Genomic DNA, 18563 nt, shown 5'->3' with positions numbered 1-18563 from the left:
CGGGAGCAGGCGGGCGGCCGCAGGCGGCGGGCCGGAGCCGCAGACCAGGGGTGTTTTCCTGCGCGCGGACGGGGTCCTTCGCGCTCCCCTATGCTCTTGGCTGCGTGTCGGGGCAGGCTGACTGCAGGCGTCCGGGCGAGGGGCCGAGAGACTTCGCTGGATGAGATGCGACCCGAGCTTTGCATCTTGGCGAGTGGAGCTCTCTGGTGCTCCAGGGATTGGTGTTTGTGTGTGTGTGTGTGTGTGTGTGTGTGAGAGAGAGAGAGAGAGAGAGAGAGAGAGAGAGAGAGAGAGAACTTAAGGAGCTTTTTCAGTACCCTGCGTGCCCTGGCTTTAGCGGATGCCAAGGCTTTGGAGACCTGACACTTTGATTACGGATTCTTTCTGTACAGCGTTTTCCTTTGAGTGGAGTTCGGGGAATGTAGCTTGAGAACTAGCGAAACCCCTTGAAGTTCAACCACCACCTTTTTCTTTACATGCCACGTTCACTTGCTTATTGAAGCGTTTTCAAAACATCATATTATTTACCACACCCCCAGTGGGTCACAACAGAAAAATGACTGAAATTTTAGAACCTGTGCAGAGAAAGAGGTTTGATGCCAGGGTGAGAAAGAGTAAGATGGTGTGACCTTTATAGCGTCGCTTTAGTTTGTCTGCCAGGAGGGATTCATTGCCACCGTGATTGATTTTGTTTTCCAGAGACTAAGCAGATGTGCAACATGGCAGGGAAAGGAAAGGACAGGAAGTCGGGAATCGCTTGGGGGGGGGGCTATTCAAGTAACAAGACCCATTATTTTGGAAGATGTTCTGAAAATAAAGCATAAAGTTGCCTTGTGGATAGAGTATTTTATGTCGCTCATGAAATTGTGCTACCTAACCAGAAAGCATTGCGTTGTGTAGATTTTATCAAATAACTAGTATTTAAAAACAGGGGTGTATGAGAAAAATTTGTTGGATCTAACTGGGGATAAAAAGAACTTCAGGAAATTTTTTTTAGGTTTTTTTTTTAACTTTTATTTAATGAATATAAATTTCCAAAGTACGACTTATGGATTACAATGGCTTCCCCCCCATACCGTCCCTCCCACCGGCAACCCTCCCCTTTTCCACTCCCTCTCCCCTTCCATTCACATCAAGATTCATTTTCGATTATCTTAATATACAGAAGATCAGCTTAGTATACATTAAGTAAGGATTTCAACAGTTTGCTCCCACACAGAAACATAAAGTGAAAAATAATAGATGATTTTTTTTGTATTTGGTTAATCTTTTTTTTTTAAACTTTTATTTAATGAATATAAGGAAATTTTTTTTTCTATTTGAACAAGGCAAATAGTACTGCAAAGAGAGTTTTGGAATCAACTCAGGCTGGGTTACAAACCTTTATTATGGAGGAGCAGAACGGAAATGCCCAGATTCTATCTGTGGCTTTAAACACACACACATACACACACACACACACAGGCACACGCTACTGACCCCCACAAAGAAAATTTGCATGAAAATACAATCACTTGAATGCAGAGAAAGTTTAAAAGGTTAGTAAAAACCAAACATCTGGAAAAGAAGTGTATTAATTGGCAATTTTCTTTCTTCCTTAATCCCTGGAAATATTAAATGACTTCCTAAGAATCAACTTAGTGGAATGCGCTCATGTAGCCGGCACAGCCATCGGGACTCTTTTGTATTCATCCTGTTTTATGGAGCCCCCTAATGAAAGTGTGCAGTTAGCGGTTGCCCGGCTCGCTCGCACTGGTTTTCAGGTGGCCATTGTGGAGGGAGACCACTGTGGGCTCGTGAAGCCGCTCTGCCAGATCAGTAATGATCAGGGAACGAAAACACGGAGGCCACCTCCTGCGGTCTGTGAGGCACTGCCAATTTGGAGCGTTTTCTAGATCACCTTTGCCATGTAAATGGTGAATACTGGCCTCCAGAAATGAAGCTCCCTTCTGGTTCTGGTCTTTCCTGGGTTCTCGGTCTGCAGTCAGCTAACAGTGCTGGCAGAATGAGTGTTCATTAATGGCAGTGTGGACTGCGTCGGTGGTCTTGAGTCTGTTGTCTCTGCAGAGTTTGGATGAGCATCTTGGGAGATGAGGCAGAACAAGAACTTCAGGTTACAGTTTTGATAAGGTGAAGAAGGTGAGCTTGCTCTTGGTACAAGCTAGGCTGCTGTCACCTGTCTCAACATGTGACAAGAGCGCAGTGTGTTTTATATGCACAAGGCCGGCACTGCTTAGTCACTGCTCCGTAGTACTATTTCCCAGGCACCTTCTGTGGTGTTGTTACTGTTATTTGAATGTGATGATTGAATCCTGTGGTTACTATGATTCCCATGCATAGGACAGTAACTTTTAAAAGCATTGCACAGGATATGTGGGCAGTTACATTGTATGGACAGGCTTAAATGATGGGGTCTGTTTATTGATCTCTGAATGGTTGTACATTCTTCTTCTAGTTATTTCCATCACTGTTCCACCTTAGAGTGTAATCACACCGTTAAAATAGGATTTTCGTGATACATATAGTTAAAGACCCAGTAAACATAATTATAGAAGAAAAACAAACCTTCCTTGTTTGTCTTCCCTTTCTGAAGTAGTCTTCTATGAAGGTGTTATTTCCTTGACACATCAAAATGGCTAATTTGGAGTTGGCGGTGCTTGTTATGTAAATAGGCCATATGTTGACTTTTTATAGAAGTTTTATTTGCTTAGTGTTGTGGCAGTGGATAGGATCCCCTAAGTACCATAGCTGAGAACAAGTCTGTGAAGTGGAGTTCTCTTTACTAGTTATATCATTTCATCATTTTTTTAACTTTTATTTAATGAATATAAATTTCCAAAGTACAGCTTATGGATTACAATGGCTTCCCCCCCCAATAACTTCTCTCCCACCCGCAACCCTCCCCTTTCCCTCTCCCTCCCCCCTTCCATTCACATCAAGATTCATTTTCAATTCTCTTTATATACAGAAGATCAGTTTAGCATACATTAAGTAAAGATTTCAACAGTTTGCACCCACATAGAAACACAAAGTGAACAATACTGTTTGAGTACTAGTTATAGCATTAAATCTCAATGTACAGCACATTAAGGACAGAGATCCTACATGAGGAGTAAGTGCACAGTGACTCCTGTTGTTGACTTAACAATTTGACACTCTTGTTTATGGCATCAGTAATCACCCTAGGCTCTTGTCATGAGTTGCCAAGGCTATGGAAGCCTTTTGAGTTCACCAACTCTGATCATATTTAGACAAGGTTGTAGTCAGAGTGGAAGTTCTCTCCTCCCTTCAGAGAAAGGTACCTCCTTCTTTGATGACCTGTTCTTTTCACTGGGATCTCACGGAGATCTTTCATTTAGGTTTTTTTTTTTTTTTTTTCCCCAGAGTGTCTTGGCTTTCCATGCCTGAAATACTCTCATGGGCTTTTCAGCTGGATTCGCATGCCTTAAGGGCTGATTCTGAGGCCAGAGTGCTGTTTAGGACATTTGCCATTCTATGGGTCTGCTGTGTATCTCACTTCCCATGTTGGATCATTCTCTCTCTTTTTTATTCTATAGGTTAGTATTTGCAGACACTAGTCTTGTTTTATCGGTTAGTATTTGCAGACACTAGTCTTGTTTATGTGCTCCCTTTGGCTCTTAGTCCTATCATTGTGATCAATTGTGAACAGAAATTGATCACTTGGACTAGTGAGATGGCATTGGTACATGCCACCTTGAGGGATTGAATTGGAATCCCCTGGTATGTTTCTAACTCTACCGTTTGGGGCAAGTCAGCTTGAGCATGTCCCAAATTGCACATCTCTTCCCTCTCTTATTCCCACTCTTATATTTAACAGGGATCACTTTTCAGTTAAGTTGCAACATTTCATCATTTTAATAACCTGTATTCTAATATAAATTGTTAAATGTGATGGTGGTTATTTCTCCTTACATCATACAAATCTTTATCTCTATTACTGCTCCAAACTCCATTCCCATTTGTCTTGATTAATAGACTTTCTTGGTGGATGTCTGGCTGTCAGGCTACAGGCTACATGGTAGCAGGCTTTTCCTATTTTCTGATGAACACACACCTTTTACGTTGGAAAGACTTTGCTTGTCCTGATCATTTTAGCGTTCTTGCCATCACGCAGCCTGGAGATCTAAGTTCTAGCTCCTCTGTCTCACCTGTTCTCTGAAATTGTGTCCAGGCTCCTTTACCCTTCCTCTGCAATGGTTTCTCCCGGCCACCCCTGGATTTTCTTTTCGTTCCCACTCTCCCACTCAGAGCCCGAGGCGCCAGCCATTGCTGTTCTCTAAGGATGATTATAGTCTCCTCCTTCCCAGTCTCTCTGTAATTGAGTTTCCCCCTTTTGCCCATGGCCGCCACATTGGCCTTCCTAAACATCTTCACTATAGAACTTTCCAAGGACTGTCTCCAGAGGAAACTGTGCCGAACTCAGCTTTATCTGATTTTAAAGCTAGGGCTTTTTGCATTACAGATGGTCCTTAACTCCGGATGTTTGATTTACTATTTTTCAACTTTACAATGGTGTGAAAGCCGCACGAATTCTGTAGAAACTTAGAATTTTGAGTTTTGATCATTTTCAGGCTGGTAGTATACAGTGCCATCTTCTCTTGTGATGCTGGGCAGCAGTAGCAGCTGCAGCTCCAGTCAACCCTGAAGTTGCGATCACAAGGGGAAACAACCCTTCTTCTTCTTCTTCTTCTTTTTTAAAGGTTTTATTTATTTATTTGAATGTCAGAGTTACATAGAGAGAGAAGGAGAGGCAGAAAGAGGTCTTCCATCTACTGGTTCACTCCTCAGATGGCCACAATGGCCGGAGCTGCACCAATCCAAAGCCAGGAGCCAGGAGCTTCTTCCAGGTCTCCCATGTGGGTACAGGAGCCCCAGCACTCGGGCCGTCTTCCGCTGCTTTCCCAGGCCATAGCAGAGAGCTGGATCAGAAGTGGAGCGGCCGGGGCTTGAACTGGTGCCCATATGGGATGCCAGCACTGCAGGTGGCAGCTTTACTCTCTATGCCACAGTGCCGGCCTCAAAACAACCCTTCTTCAACGTGCTGTGCTGCCAGTGTTTGGGATGCAGATATTCAGTAAGTCACGTGAGACATCCAGCGTGGTGTTACGAGCTAGACTTTCCCTTAGTTGAATTTTCCCAGCTGTAGGCTAACACAATCATTCTGAACACAGTGGTGGTAGGCTATCTATATTAAATGCATTTTTGAATTACAGTGTCTTACTTTCAAATTACAGTGGCTTTATAAGAATATAACCCCATGGTAAGTAGAGGAGCAACTCTAGCACAAATATTTTCTGTGGGCTTCCCCACCTCCATTGTCCTTGGCATAAAGTCTAACTTCTCAACTTGATTTTTTTTCTCTAAAAATGTATTTATTTATTTTCATTTTATTTGAAAGGCAGAGCGAACAAGTGAGAGAGAGAGAGAGAGAGATCTTCCATCTCTGTGATTCGCTCTACAAATGCCTACAACAGCGAATGCTAGGGCAGTCTGAAGCCAGGAGCTTGGAACTCCATCTGGGTCTCCCACAGGGTGGCAGGGACCCAGGTACTTGAATCATCGTCTTCTGCCTCTCAGGATGTTGATCAGCAGAAAGCTGGATCAGAAGCAGAGTAGCCAGGATTCAAAGCAGGCACCCGGACTTGGAATACAGTCATCCCAAGTGATAACTTAAGCTACAAACACCTTCCCCTGACCTAGTTTTAATGCAGCTCACAATTTGTAACTCCCCTTAGTTTTTTCTTGTGTCCAACATGAACCTTCTGTTCCTCCCTGTTGAAGCCCACTGCCCTTCTGAGGACCCCGTTGTTCACGCTCTAGAATGACTACTCTGTGGTTCTCTGGCCCAACCACATTCTTCTGGATCAGCTGTGCAGCCCCGTCACCTCACTCTCACTGGGTTCTTCCTCTTGTGTGGGTGTCGTTCTTTTAGACCCTTAGATCCGCATATACCATTGTGATCTTCATCCTTGCTTTCTCAACAAGACTTCAGGCTCAGTGAGGGCATTCGGGGACCTTGTGCCCTACCTCTGACCCATCTGCAGCCCCTTGGTCATCGTAAGCGCATGACAGGTTTACCCACAGAATGAATAAACCAAGGGTTAATTTGTTCTTAATGATGAGTTTTGCTGTTGCATCTCTACTGCTCACCATTCTATTTCCAGAGCCTAGCTCATAGCCTGACACATAGCCATGACCCCAATAAATATTTGGTAACGTAGAAATGACTGTTGACATTAGATTAAAGGGACAGGCACTTGAAGGAGACATCTGTCAAGGAGTTTTTTTTTTTTTTTTTTTTTTTTTTTTTACATTTTTCTACAGTGGTTCTAATCAACTTCTCCATTCATCAGCTGTGAGGATTCTGAGGACTCGGCATTTCCCAGCGTTGAGATAATGATGGAGTCTGGCAGTTGTGAGATGGAATTAAGAAGGCTGGAGTTATTTTAAGGTGGAATGATGGGTCCCAGTAGTGAGCAGAAATAAAAGCATTCAGGCTTTATGCCAGTATTTTATACATAAAACAATTAGGCTAAAGTTGTCAGTTATATAAAAGTTCATCAGCTCCAAAATTCCAGACTGTTGCAGGGCTGCCCAGTCTTTTCCTTTACAGACATCCACATAACTTAAAAAACAAATTCATCAGGGGGACCCAGCTGAGGGAGAAGGTGATGTTGGGAAGAGTTTGCCACATGCATCATGTTGTATTTGGGATAAAAATAAAATCCATAAACTTCAGTAAGACTCTTTTTGTGCAAGGTACCACTTCTGCTGGGAAGCAGTGTCTGCATCCCAGAAACAAAGGCCTAAGATTGCCCAGAGGGGGAATTCCCTTCTGCTGAGTGGGTGAGGGCGGGGTGGAGTTGGAGGAAGCGTCCTGGAGTGACAGTTGTTTGAGTTGGTGATTGGCAGGATTTGTGTAAGATTTCCGTAGCTATTACTGGGTATATAAGGATAGAGGAAGGGAGACAGGTGAGAATGGAGACCTGAATGTCAGGGCTTTGACTATAGTACTCCACTACAGTACTACTTCTTCTTCTTTTCTTCTTTTTAAGAAGATTTTTTATTTATTTGAAAGGCAGAGTTACAGGGAGACAGAGAAAGAGAGATCTTCCATCTCCTGGTTCACTCCCCAAATGGCTGCAATGCCTGGGGCTGGACCAGGCCGAAGTCAGGAGCCTGGAGCTTCTTCCAGGTCTTCCACATGGGTGTGGGGGCACAGTTACTTGGGTCATCTTCGGCTGCTTTCCCAGGCACATCAGCAGGAATGTGGGTTGGAAGTGGAGCAACCTGGACCTAAACCCATACAGTGCCCATACAGGGTGCCAAGCGCTGCAGGTGGCAGTTAACCCACTATACCTCAGCGTCGGCCCCACTGCTGCTGCCTCTGAGCTGAAGCCCCATGAGGGCACGCCTAGGCATTGATGGTCTGCAGTATTAAATAATGGAAATTTATAGATACCTGCATTAATTAGTTGTGATGCCAAGTAATGACTTGACCATGATGGAAAGTACAAAATAAATCTTCTAGGCAGTAACCAGTGTGTTCCTGGGTAGTATCCAGCTCACTGAGAATGCTCCAAAGGTCTCCTGCACCACGGAAATGCCACTGAAAGGTGACACTTTCACAGTAATGTAAATAATGAGAGGTCTGCCGCAGCTGTCTGTAGGACACTGCACAGTGCAGCAAGCAAAATTTGTGAATAAAATGATGGTTAGCATAGAACCCTCATTCTGATTGTGTAGAATTACCCCCTGGGGACTGAAAACTGAAGCAGCCAGGGTCGGTGGATGAAGGCCTGCTTGGGGTCAGTATAAGGAAGGTGACTTTGTTGTACATTGTGCTTTTTCAGTAGGTGATAAGTCCCCAGTAACTAAATGTGTGCCAGCCCAGGCTGTGGCACAGAATGTCTTATTTAATCGCATGGATCACCTCCTTTCATCCTCAAACAGTGCTATGTAGCACATGCTTTTATTGCCCCCATTTTATTGACGGGCAAAACCGAAGCCTAGGAAGGTGGTGTCACTAGTAACTGGTGGGACAGGTGTTGCACCCAGGCAGTCTGGGTGTGGTATCTAAATGCGGAGAGAATGCAGGACTGCATATGTACTATGGTGTGGAAAGGACACCAACATCAGATTCCCATTTGCATTTTTAAGGTCCCTTCCTGATACTGAGATTGATTCTCTAGTTCTCCTTAGGAATCAAGATTCTGATTGTTGCAAAGCACTCATTAATGGGTAGCAGCACCCAGTTTCTAGAGATGGCAGAACAAAGTTAATGCATCCATCATCATCATCATCGTCAAAGTTTCCCCTCGTTGATAATCTCAGTTAAGCCTCACAGAGATCTCACAAGGCAGAGGTGATGAACCCTTTTAAGAAGGGGACTCAGAAGCTCAGGGAAGTTATATAACTTGATCAACTCTGCAAAGTTGGTAGGTGGCAGATGAATTAGTTTGGTGTCTGACCCTGAAAACCCCTGCTTCTTCTTCCATCCCCTGTGAGGTAATGCACAGTGATATTGGCAGTATTTACCTATCATCCTGCATAGACACAGACCCATCACAGAGGCCACCAGCTATAAACAATCACTGTGGCTGTCTGGAAGATGAATATCACCCGACATGATGTTTATGTGAAGTCCAAAGGTATGTTCAAGTCTTGGTAATATACCAGGCTCACAGACCTGGAACTCCAGGAAATGAGTGACTTCTTGCTGTGTCTAGCCTTTATCTGATTTTATTCTTGCTACGTCAGTACTTTTTAAAAAAGAAAGCCTCCATGTATAATTATATTGTGTTTATTTTCTAATAAAGGAAAAACAGTTTTGCACTGGAAGAGTTCTGTCTTCCTTATAACTGGCAGGATCTTTCCCCTTCCGGTTCTTCCTCTTCCCTTCGCCCAGTCTGTGGCCACTCCTTCTGGAAGCCACACACCCCCCAAGCTCCCCCAGGGACCCACTCCACGGCCTTTCTTCAGGGTCTCAGCCATCCTTGTCTTCAGCACACAAGCCTGTGTATGTCTTTCTCACCCTTTATAAAGACAGAAGACAAAGCAAACAAGATCCCCTTGGCCCTTCTCTCTGCCCGTCTCACTCTTAGTGTTCAATGGCAGCTCCTTAAAAGGCAGGGCCTCCTGTGTTCCTCGCACCTCCTTCCCTACCCTTCACCTCATCCCTTCTCTTGAGCAGGTATGGAACTGGCCTCTGTAGCTTCTGCCTGGCCTGCCTCCAATCCATTCCCCACACGGCTGCCTTTCTACACAGCAAACCTGACCGTGACTCTTCGCTGCTTAAAACCTTTCAGCTTAGTCGCTGCATCTTTAGGATAAACTCTGAACTCGCTAGCATGGCGCAGAAGCTCCCTGGTGACCCGGGCCCTGCCTTCAGGTGTGCAGCAAAGTCTCCTCTAATGCTGGTCCCCACTGGCTACCACAGCCTGTAGCATCCCTACTAAATGCGTTGCTACAGCAAAGGAGAGACAGAAGGACAGGAACAGAGGAGAGATGAAACCATGCTGCCCAGCACCAGAGCCATTGTGTGTGTGACTGTTGAGCACTGGAAATATAGCTAATGGCAAATTGAGATATGCTGTAAGTGCTAAAATGTACCATGTATTTGAAGATTTTCTGTGAAAAAACACAATGTAAAATAACTCATTAAAATTTTTTAAAATTTTGATTCCATGTAGAAGCAGTGATATTTTAGATATAGCAGGTAAAATAAAATACATTATTCATCTCACATTGATTTTTCACACAGCTAGTGGAAAGGCTGGAATTACCCGTGTGGGTCACGTTATCGTTCCACTGGACAGAACCTCTCCTCATCCCCAGGAGAGGAGCCTTGTAGAGCCACGCCCAGGAGCTTTTTGAATGATTCGGTTGGACTTCCTGCTGTAGAGAGGCAGCCGTTGTTCCGTTTCTTAAATCCAGCGGTATCAAGTGCTTTACGTGAGATCCAGAATCACAGTGAGAGGTTGTGAAAGTGCAGCCAGGAGCCGTACACACAGTGCGCGCAGTGCGGAAAGCAGTGCTGACGCCTCTCTGTCTCCCCAGGTCTACTCAGTCACCCTCAGAGGCGGGAAGCAGGAATCCTGTGGTTCCAGGATTGGAGATAGGAGGAGAAAGGCGGGGCAAAGAAGTCACAGTCCCTGGAAGACTTCCACCTGCGGGTCACCAGGCAGAACCTTGCCAGCCATGTCTCTGAGACACCCCCCTCTGGCTCCCCATCATTGACCCTTTCCAGCGGGCTCAGGCCCGGCTCCCCAACCTAGAACCTCGTTCTGAGATCCTGAGCCAGTTCATGAATCAGTGAGTTGCAAGTCTCAGTAATAAGCACATCAGACAGTAGGGTGCATCAAGCAAAATGCTGTGCCCAAGGCGCCTTACAGAAGTGAGGGCAGCATGTGAATCCATTGCTCCAAAAGGCTCTGAGGGAAGTGTACGTGGTCCATCAGAAAGACCCAGCAAGTAGTGTGTTGTGTCCTAAGAGAAATACAGAGCTTTATACGTTCACATATAAAAGCCATCTAGTGGATGGAAGGCAGAGCTTACCAGGTTGTACGGGAGGTAAAAACCCAGGACGATCAAGAGGCCAATTGGGCGGGATTAGATTCCAGTGAAGTGTGATGGGCAGGCGATGTGACTCAGTGTCTCCTCCAGTGGTGGTTTGCATGCCGAGCTCTGCTGAGCTATTGGGGTTCCGAGAATCTCTCTTCTGGGTTTCAGCCTGAGTAGCTGATTTTAGTTGCTTTACATAGTGGGCAAAATGTTCTAGACCAACAAAAAAAAGTTTGAAAGTCACACATCTACAGAAAATGGCCTGAGAGGAGTGGTGTCCACGCTTGTGTGGTTAGTTTTCCCTTCGTTTCAGGAGCTGGGACGGTTTAGCCCTTTGCAGGGGAAGCACAGCTGCCTTGCATCTGGGTGCTAGGGACTCAGCCTTGGATTGACTATGCTGTCTACCTACAGCCATAATTCAGCCTTGTTCTCAAATGCCCACACTTTCACTTGTGCACCAGCTTCCTCTTTGCCTCCCACATTCCCAAGTCCCTGCTTTGAGTCCTTGTGGGAGAATCCCAAATTGTCTTGGGTAAGGTTCTTGTGCTGCCTCTCCCAGCCTTCTCGGGACAAAGAGCCTCTGAGCTAGGCTCCCGGGCAGGTGCTCCTTCCAGGGCTCTTCAGTGCTGCCACCCCACCAGGTCTTGTCAGAACCGAATACTTCACCTCATTGTCAGCCAGTCCCTGGTTCCAGATGCCTGGCGTCAAACACTGCTTGCTAAGTGGCTGCCCTGCTGGCCGCTACGTCCCATCTGACTGTATGTGCAACGTGGGAGGCGAAGGGGAAGGCAAGGATAGAGCTGATTCTCGTGAATTAGGAAACATCTGGGTCCTCATCTACAGTGTGGACCAGAAAAAGACCCTTCAAATATCAAGGTTCTCTTTTCCTGCCCTCTAATATGGGAAGCATACATTATTAAACCTCTCTTCTCTTTCCTAAGACCACTATGGAAAGGAAGACAAGCGATGGCATTTCAAAGAACTGGCTTTGACTCATGGGATTGGCTACCCATAGGAAGTAAATTATTGAACCTTCCTGGATCTCAGTTTTCTAAAGTGTGAAGTGAAATTAATAACATCTACTGTTGTGTTATTATTTTGTTATGACTAAATAAGACAAGATATCAAAGCCCACCACCAGGGCCTAAAATACACTTTATTATGGAGCAAATACTAAACTTCTTAGACATATGCTCCTTTCGTTGGATAATTTTACAGACCCTCCCTGACACCACTAAAGAAATAAGGAAGAGGGCCTGGCACTGTGCCGTAGCAGGTAAAGCTGACGCCTGCAGTGCCGGCATCCCATATGGACACCAATTCAAGCCATAGCTGCTCCACTTCCTATCCAGCTCTCTGCTATGGTCTGGGAAAGCGGTGGCCCGAGTCCTTGGGCCCCTGCACCCACGTGGGAAACCCAGAAGAAGCTCCTGGTTCCTGGCTTTGAATCGGCTCAGTTCTGGCCGTTGGCAGCCATTTGGGGAGTGAACCAGCAGATGTAAGACCTCCCTCTTCTCTGACTGTGACTCTGCTTTTCAAATAGGTAAATAAATCTTTTTTTCCTTTTTTAAAGAAGTAACAACTCTGCGTCAGGGGACCCAGATTTCACCCATCCAGTGGTGAGAAAGCACCAGGAGGAAGTTGCTGTCACATTTTGCTTAAGTCCAATACTGCATAATGGTTTGCATTTGTGTAAATATTCACCTGGGATTAGGAAGCCACGGGCCGGGGGGGGGGGGGGGGGGGGGGGGGGGGGTTACATCCTCTGCCAGGATAACAAAACAATAGGCAAAGCAGTTCTTAGAATCTGAGTCGTCAGGTGTACTGCCATCACAATCAACTTTTATTTCTATTCTTTGCTGATAAATTGCAAATAAGGGAGGCTACTGAAATACTGAAAAGGACTCATTTACAATTAGTCGCAGGGGCTGATTTTTTACACTTAATTTGTTGGAGCCATTCTTTCCTTAACTGCACGTAGCTGGGAAATTCTTTTGTTATAGCCTTTGTTACTGACAAGAAGGAAAAGCTTTAGTATACTAAAGAAAGAATGATTTCCTGGCCAGCACTTGTGGCACAGTGAGTGGGTAAAGCTGCCACCTGTGGCACTGGCATCCCATATGGGCACCAGTTTGAGTCCCAGCTGCTCCTCTTCTGATCCAGCTCCCTCCTGATACATCTGGGAAGGCAGTAGAGGAAGGCCCAAGTGCATGGGGCCCCACACCCACAGCGGGGGGTGGGTGAAGGGACCTGGAGAAAGCTCCTGGCTCCTGGCTTGGGATAAGCCCAGCCCGGCTGTTGCAGCCATTTGGAGTGTGAACCAGCGGATGGAAGATTGCTCTATTTCTGCTTCTCTCTCTCTGTGCCTCTGCCTTTCAAGTAAATTAATTAATGTAAAAAAAGAGAAAGTGATTTTGATTCGAGGCATTATTATTGTCAGTGTGAGCTGATTTTCATATAGTGATTACTAATATATAACCAAGAAAACCCTTTTATTGAAGTGCTGTGAACAGCAGTAAAATAGTCTGATCTCACATACCATCACTTTGGCTAATTTTTTAAAATTTATTTTGCTTATTTGAAAGTCAAAGAGAGACAGAGCTTTTCTGTCTGCTGGCTCACTCCCCATATGCCTGCCACTTCCAGGCCAAAGGCAGGAGCCCAGAACTCTATCTGGGTCTCCCACAAGGGGATCAGGGACCCAACTAATTGAGCCATCCCTGCTGCTTCAAAGGGTGTGAGTTAGCAGGAACCTGAAGCCAGCACTTGAACTCCAGAACTCCAACACGAAATGTGGGTGTCTCAAGCAGTGTCTTAATTGCTATGCCAAATGCCTGTCCGACATACTTCTCATCGACAGATATTTATTATAATACTATGGGCAGGCCTGTGATGGGTACAGGGAGAAGTGACTGCTAATGTCCTGGTCTGGCAGGTCTTTGTGCTTTCTCTCTGAGACCTCTTCCCTCATGAAGTCTGAATGGTAGATGGGATTTGGAACATGGACTGGACTTCTGGTGACTTCCTCAGCTCTTGATGTAATTGGTCACTCTACTGTAATTCCATTGCCCCAGTATGGAGTCATTCACGATCATGAACACTCAAAGAGAAAATGCAAATCTGTTGACTCCAAAATTAAAAATAAAGGCATTTAAACATGTCATTAAGTGCTGGCTTGTGCTATTGAATATATAAATTCATTTATGCTCTTAATAAGCCCTGAGCAAGAACTGTTCGTGTTGCAATGGATGATACCAACCAGGGTTACCATGACAACATTAATTTATTATTTCTAAACTTTTGTATAATTTCACCTTCTGGACTCTTCTGGTGTGCATTAAATTTACAGGTTGTTTTCTCATTAAGGCAAGGCATATTTAGATACTGCTTATATGAATGAACTAGAATGTCTACATTAAAGTCACATTGAGAAATTGGGGGTAGCAGGCACTTAGCCTAGTAGTTAAGGCATTGGTTGGGACACTGTGTTTAGTATCCAAGTGCCTGGGTTCATTACCCACCTCTGACTCTCCGGACTCCAGCTTCCTGCTGATGCAGACCCTGGGGGGCAGCAGTGATGGCTCAAGTAATTGGCTTCCTATTGCCCACATAGGAGACCTGGATTGTATTCCTGGCTCCATCCCTAGCTTAGCTTTGGCTGTTGTGGGCATTTGAAGAGTGAACCCAGAGATAGTCTCTCTCTCTCTCTCTCTCTCTAGGTGTGTGTGTGTGTGTGTGTGCACGCGCGCGTGCGTGTGTTCCTCTCAAATAAATAAATAAGGGAAATTAGAAGCATGGATGTGGACATTGGAAGGGAATGCTGGGTACTGTGACCTAATGCCCCTCCAAATGCAGTCAGCCCTTCTACATCCAGCCAGTTGCCATTTGAGTAAGTTGACTATTTTATGATGTGAAGGAATTCTAATGACAAGCAGCTGCTGTGCCTCTAGATCTTAAGCCTCTTCCTATTGAGCCGTGTCTTTTTAGGGTGGGACCGATACTTATTATCAAACACAGGCAGACAAAAATATTTTAGCCCCCTTCCCCGAAGAGTGCCGAAATCGGGGTCCCTGAAGCTTCCCCTTTGGTTTTCCCTTAACTCTTCGAAATGCCACAGAGTGAACACACACCTTCCATATGGGAGCTCTTAAGACCCTTGGCCATAGCTGTTGCTACTCTCCCTTTGGGGCGTGGTCACAGTTCTTGCCGCTGTTATTTCTACTGTTAACATTCTACTCTGTCCCTGCAACTCTTAAAATGAGAATCTTTGACTTCCCATACTACCCCTGTGTGTTCTGAGCAGTAGGAAGCACAGGACTGCTGTTACCGCTTCAGACCAGGGCACCCTTCTCTTATTAATCTAGTCAGATACTTTATTGGCCTCCTTTACAAATGAGGGCAGCATGTTGCTGGTGTATATTCAAAGTCAAATAAGACTGCCAAGTCTGTTTTCTTCTCAACCGCTACCAAGCCAGGTCTCTCTTGTTCTACATGTGAGCTACATTGTGTGTGTCTCCTTAGAGGCCTTTACATTTATCCATCAAATTTTGTCTCTTTCTGGGAAATTATTATTTTTCCTCTTTATCAAGACATTTTTGAATTCTAAGTGTCTAATTCAGTCACTTAGTGATACTGTCACTTACTTATTAATTACACATTTGAAAATACTGCTTACTCTGCCACCGATACATTGTTGAACAAGACTGGCCAAAGACAGAGCCCTGTAACTCTACAAGAGACTTTTTGACATCAATATGTGGATTTTGTTGGCCTTTTGAAAGCTAGTTTGGTAACCTTTGCTTTTATTTACTTTCTTGATTAAGAGGCTACAGGCAGGGATAGACTTAGATGCCTCAGTAACATGATCATTGTTGGTCCACTTATTGCCCATCAGAGAACCCTTATGGTGAAGTGAAACAAAATTATTTGGAGTAACTTTCCAATTGCACTTATTTTTCGCTTGAAGAATTTACTAGAAATCCTATCTAAAGAACCTCATGTTAAGTTTATCTTAAAAAACAAGTTAGTAAAAGCGAATCACACCTCCCCTATCATTTCAATTCATATGAACTTGTTTCGTTCAAAGGAATTGCTTGTACACCATTCACTTCTCTTTACAGATCGTTGCTCTTAAAATGAATCGGTGGGGTGACAGGAAATTATTCCTTGGGAGTCCCTGCAGCACACTGTCACAGTCACACCTCCTAGGACAGACAGTAATCAGGAGGAAGCATGCCCAAACACTGTGCTGGCGCCTACTTAAATGGCTCCATGACAGTATCACTGACATGACCATGACAAAGAATGCACTGATGGCGTTATGTCATTAATGGATGCGTTTTCTCTAACCAGAAAATTCTGTATTATTTGAGAAGAGTTTTTTTTTTACTTTGTTTACACAAATTCTTTGACTTTTTGTATTAGTAGTGAAATAAAAAACACATATGGTGCTTTCTGTACTCTGTTTTGTAGTGTTCTTGAACAAATCTTTTTTTCAACATGCTTTTTGTGTTGGACTAGATACAAAGCAGTCTGCAATAATAACCATAAGAAACCCATATCTATAAGGCAAAGAGTAAACTATTGCTTTATAAAAATGCTAGCATTTGTGTAACACTTTTTATTTTTCAGAATACTCCCACAGTTTTCTTTTATGAAACACAAATTATTCTGATTGTAAAAATAAAATGTACTCATTGAATTTGGAGATACAGAAATGGATAAAAAATAAAAGGCACTAAAATTTCACCACTTATAGATTGTCACTGTTAGCATTTAGTGTGTTTCCTGCCATGTGTGTGTTTTATGTGACCATGTGAGTGTGTGTGTTTTCAGCTAGCCTTATGGTGCACACAGGAAGATTGTACTGCAGAATCAGGATAACACAGTAGTTAAGAGAGCTTTGAAATCAGACACTTAGAGTTTCTAGTCCTGGCTATCCCACTTCTGTCATGACTGTAAGTTGCTTAAACTGTCTAAGCTTCTAAGCTTCAGTTTCTACTTCTACAAAATGGGGACAATGGTAGTATGCACCTTTTAAGTTTATTGTAGAAATAGGATAATGCAAGTTAATAAAGTATGTAGCCTGGCACTTGGCCCATAGCATATGCTCAGCAAATGTGAGCTATTATTATTATACCAGTTTTCTCTACTACTTTCTTAATTTATATTGTGGGGTAAAAATTTCCTTATCATAAAATATTATTTGAGAAATATTTGAGATGACTCCATACATTTCAATATCTGAGTATAGCACAATGTTATCATTTCCTGACAGTTAAATTTTCCAATTCTTTGCAATCATAAAGAAACTGCAGTTAATATTCTGTACATTATTGTTTTGTGCATAGACAACAGATTCGAATTGAATTGCTAATGGCATTTTCCGAAGAGGCAGAAAAAAAACCCTAGCAATTCTTCAGTGTCTACCGATGTGCCAGGTTATAGTCTAGTTTCTTCACAGAAAAAAATTGTCATTTAACTTGTGCACAGCCCCTGAGAGGCAAGCCTTGTTACCCCCGTTTTTCAGATGAGAAAGCTCTGAAGACAGATAAGTAGTTTGCCCAAGGTCACAGAGATAGGGTGGTGGAGCTGGTGCTGGAAGCCAGCTGTCTGGTTTCAAAGCTTAAGCTTTTCCCATTCTGGCATGCATTCATGCCTATCTCTTTGAGGCTGGCAGAATGAATAGTAACCATTGTGCTCTCTACAAAATGTCACTTGGTGCCACGTCAAAGATAGGACACTTGGCTGGGACTCTTGGCTTACTCAGTATGGTACCTCTTGTTTGTGTATGTTCTTCTATGTTTTGGAACCAAGCCTCATTAAAATGAGGTGTTAACTGAAGGAGAGGAAGCAGTGATATGATTATTTGATGAATGAAAACCTCAGGGGAGAAAAAAAATTTAGTCAATAATAAAAAAAAAAAACCCTCTTTGTTTTAGTTGTTTGGCCACAATAACTTATCTCCCCAAGAATCACAGTGTTTCACATAAATCAGATTAGGAATGAAGCAATAACAACACCCAAAGTAAATTGATGCCATCTAAAGGAATTGTACATTTTGTTGCTTGCATGTGAGGGGTTGAAAGGAAGAAAGGCTTTTTGCCTCAGCTAGAAGAAGACTTTTGGAAGGATCTGTAATAATTACTATAGGTCTAAGTATAGGTATAGGGGAAATATGAAAGTATACTGGGATAAACCCCCAGAGAATTATCCGGTGAACTGACAGGTTGTCTTTAAAAAGTCAGCTTTTTGGAACATTTATCTTGGCAGCTCTCAAATCTGACTTACAGCATGTAGTGTGGCAGCCAATTTTGTCAGAAAAATGCATAATTAATATTAAGATGAAGGTGCAGGGATTGCCAGTCAGTACCGAACACACACTTTCTTAGAACAAAGGAACAATTGAACTTGTCTTTTAATAGGGTAATCCTGGCTTGTCATCTTGTAGGTTTCTGTTCTTAGTAAAAATGAAAAAAAAAATCTACGCTAGTAGTATTATTTCCTATGCAAGAGTGCTTTGTTGCAGAGTTTATAACCAACTATTGTCTAGTCAAGAAAGTTATCTTTGATTTCTTCAATTTGTATGACCCTTGAGCTTTGCATATTAGGGGGCTGTTCTTTTCCTTCAATTGTTTTAATTCTGGTAACAGAGAAGAATTACACACAGTCCTTCACCTCAGTGATAATCACTACTAAAATGTCAATGTCGCTCATAAGCCACCAGCCCTAAAGGTTTTGGTTGCTGACAGAACATAGCCACCAACATAACCTGTCAGCAGTGTTTTCCCCACGTTGCAGGTGGGTAGAGCCCAACAAGTTATTTTTGAGTAAGCAGTTAGAATAGAACAGAGAATGAAGCCTAGAATCTACAGATTTCAGTTGAAGACATGGATCCCACGTTTAGTAGCTGTCTAATGCTGGACAAAGAACCGCTGTCCCTGACCCTCAGCTCCCACAGCTCTCCAGTAGAGATGGGA

General features: G+C 43.7%; 1 protein-coding gene across 14 annotated transcripts in view; it reads left to right on the top strand.

The window, feature by feature from the left end:
* The window catches only part of SPATS2L (spermatogenesis associated serine rich 2 like), a 174172-nt gene that overhangs the window by 2059 nt on the left and 153550 nt on the right, over positions 1–18563 (top strand). The gene's annotated exons all lie outside the window — the stretch shown is intronic.

Source organism: Oryctolagus cuniculus, chromosome 3 (genome assembly GCF_964237555.1).
Source record: "Oryctolagus cuniculus chromosome 3, mOryCun1.1, whole genome shotgun sequence".
NCBI lineage: Eukaryota > Metazoa > Chordata > Mammalia > Lagomorpha > Leporidae > Oryctolagus > Oryctolagus cuniculus.
This window is presented reverse-complemented; position numbering and strand designations above follow the sequence as displayed.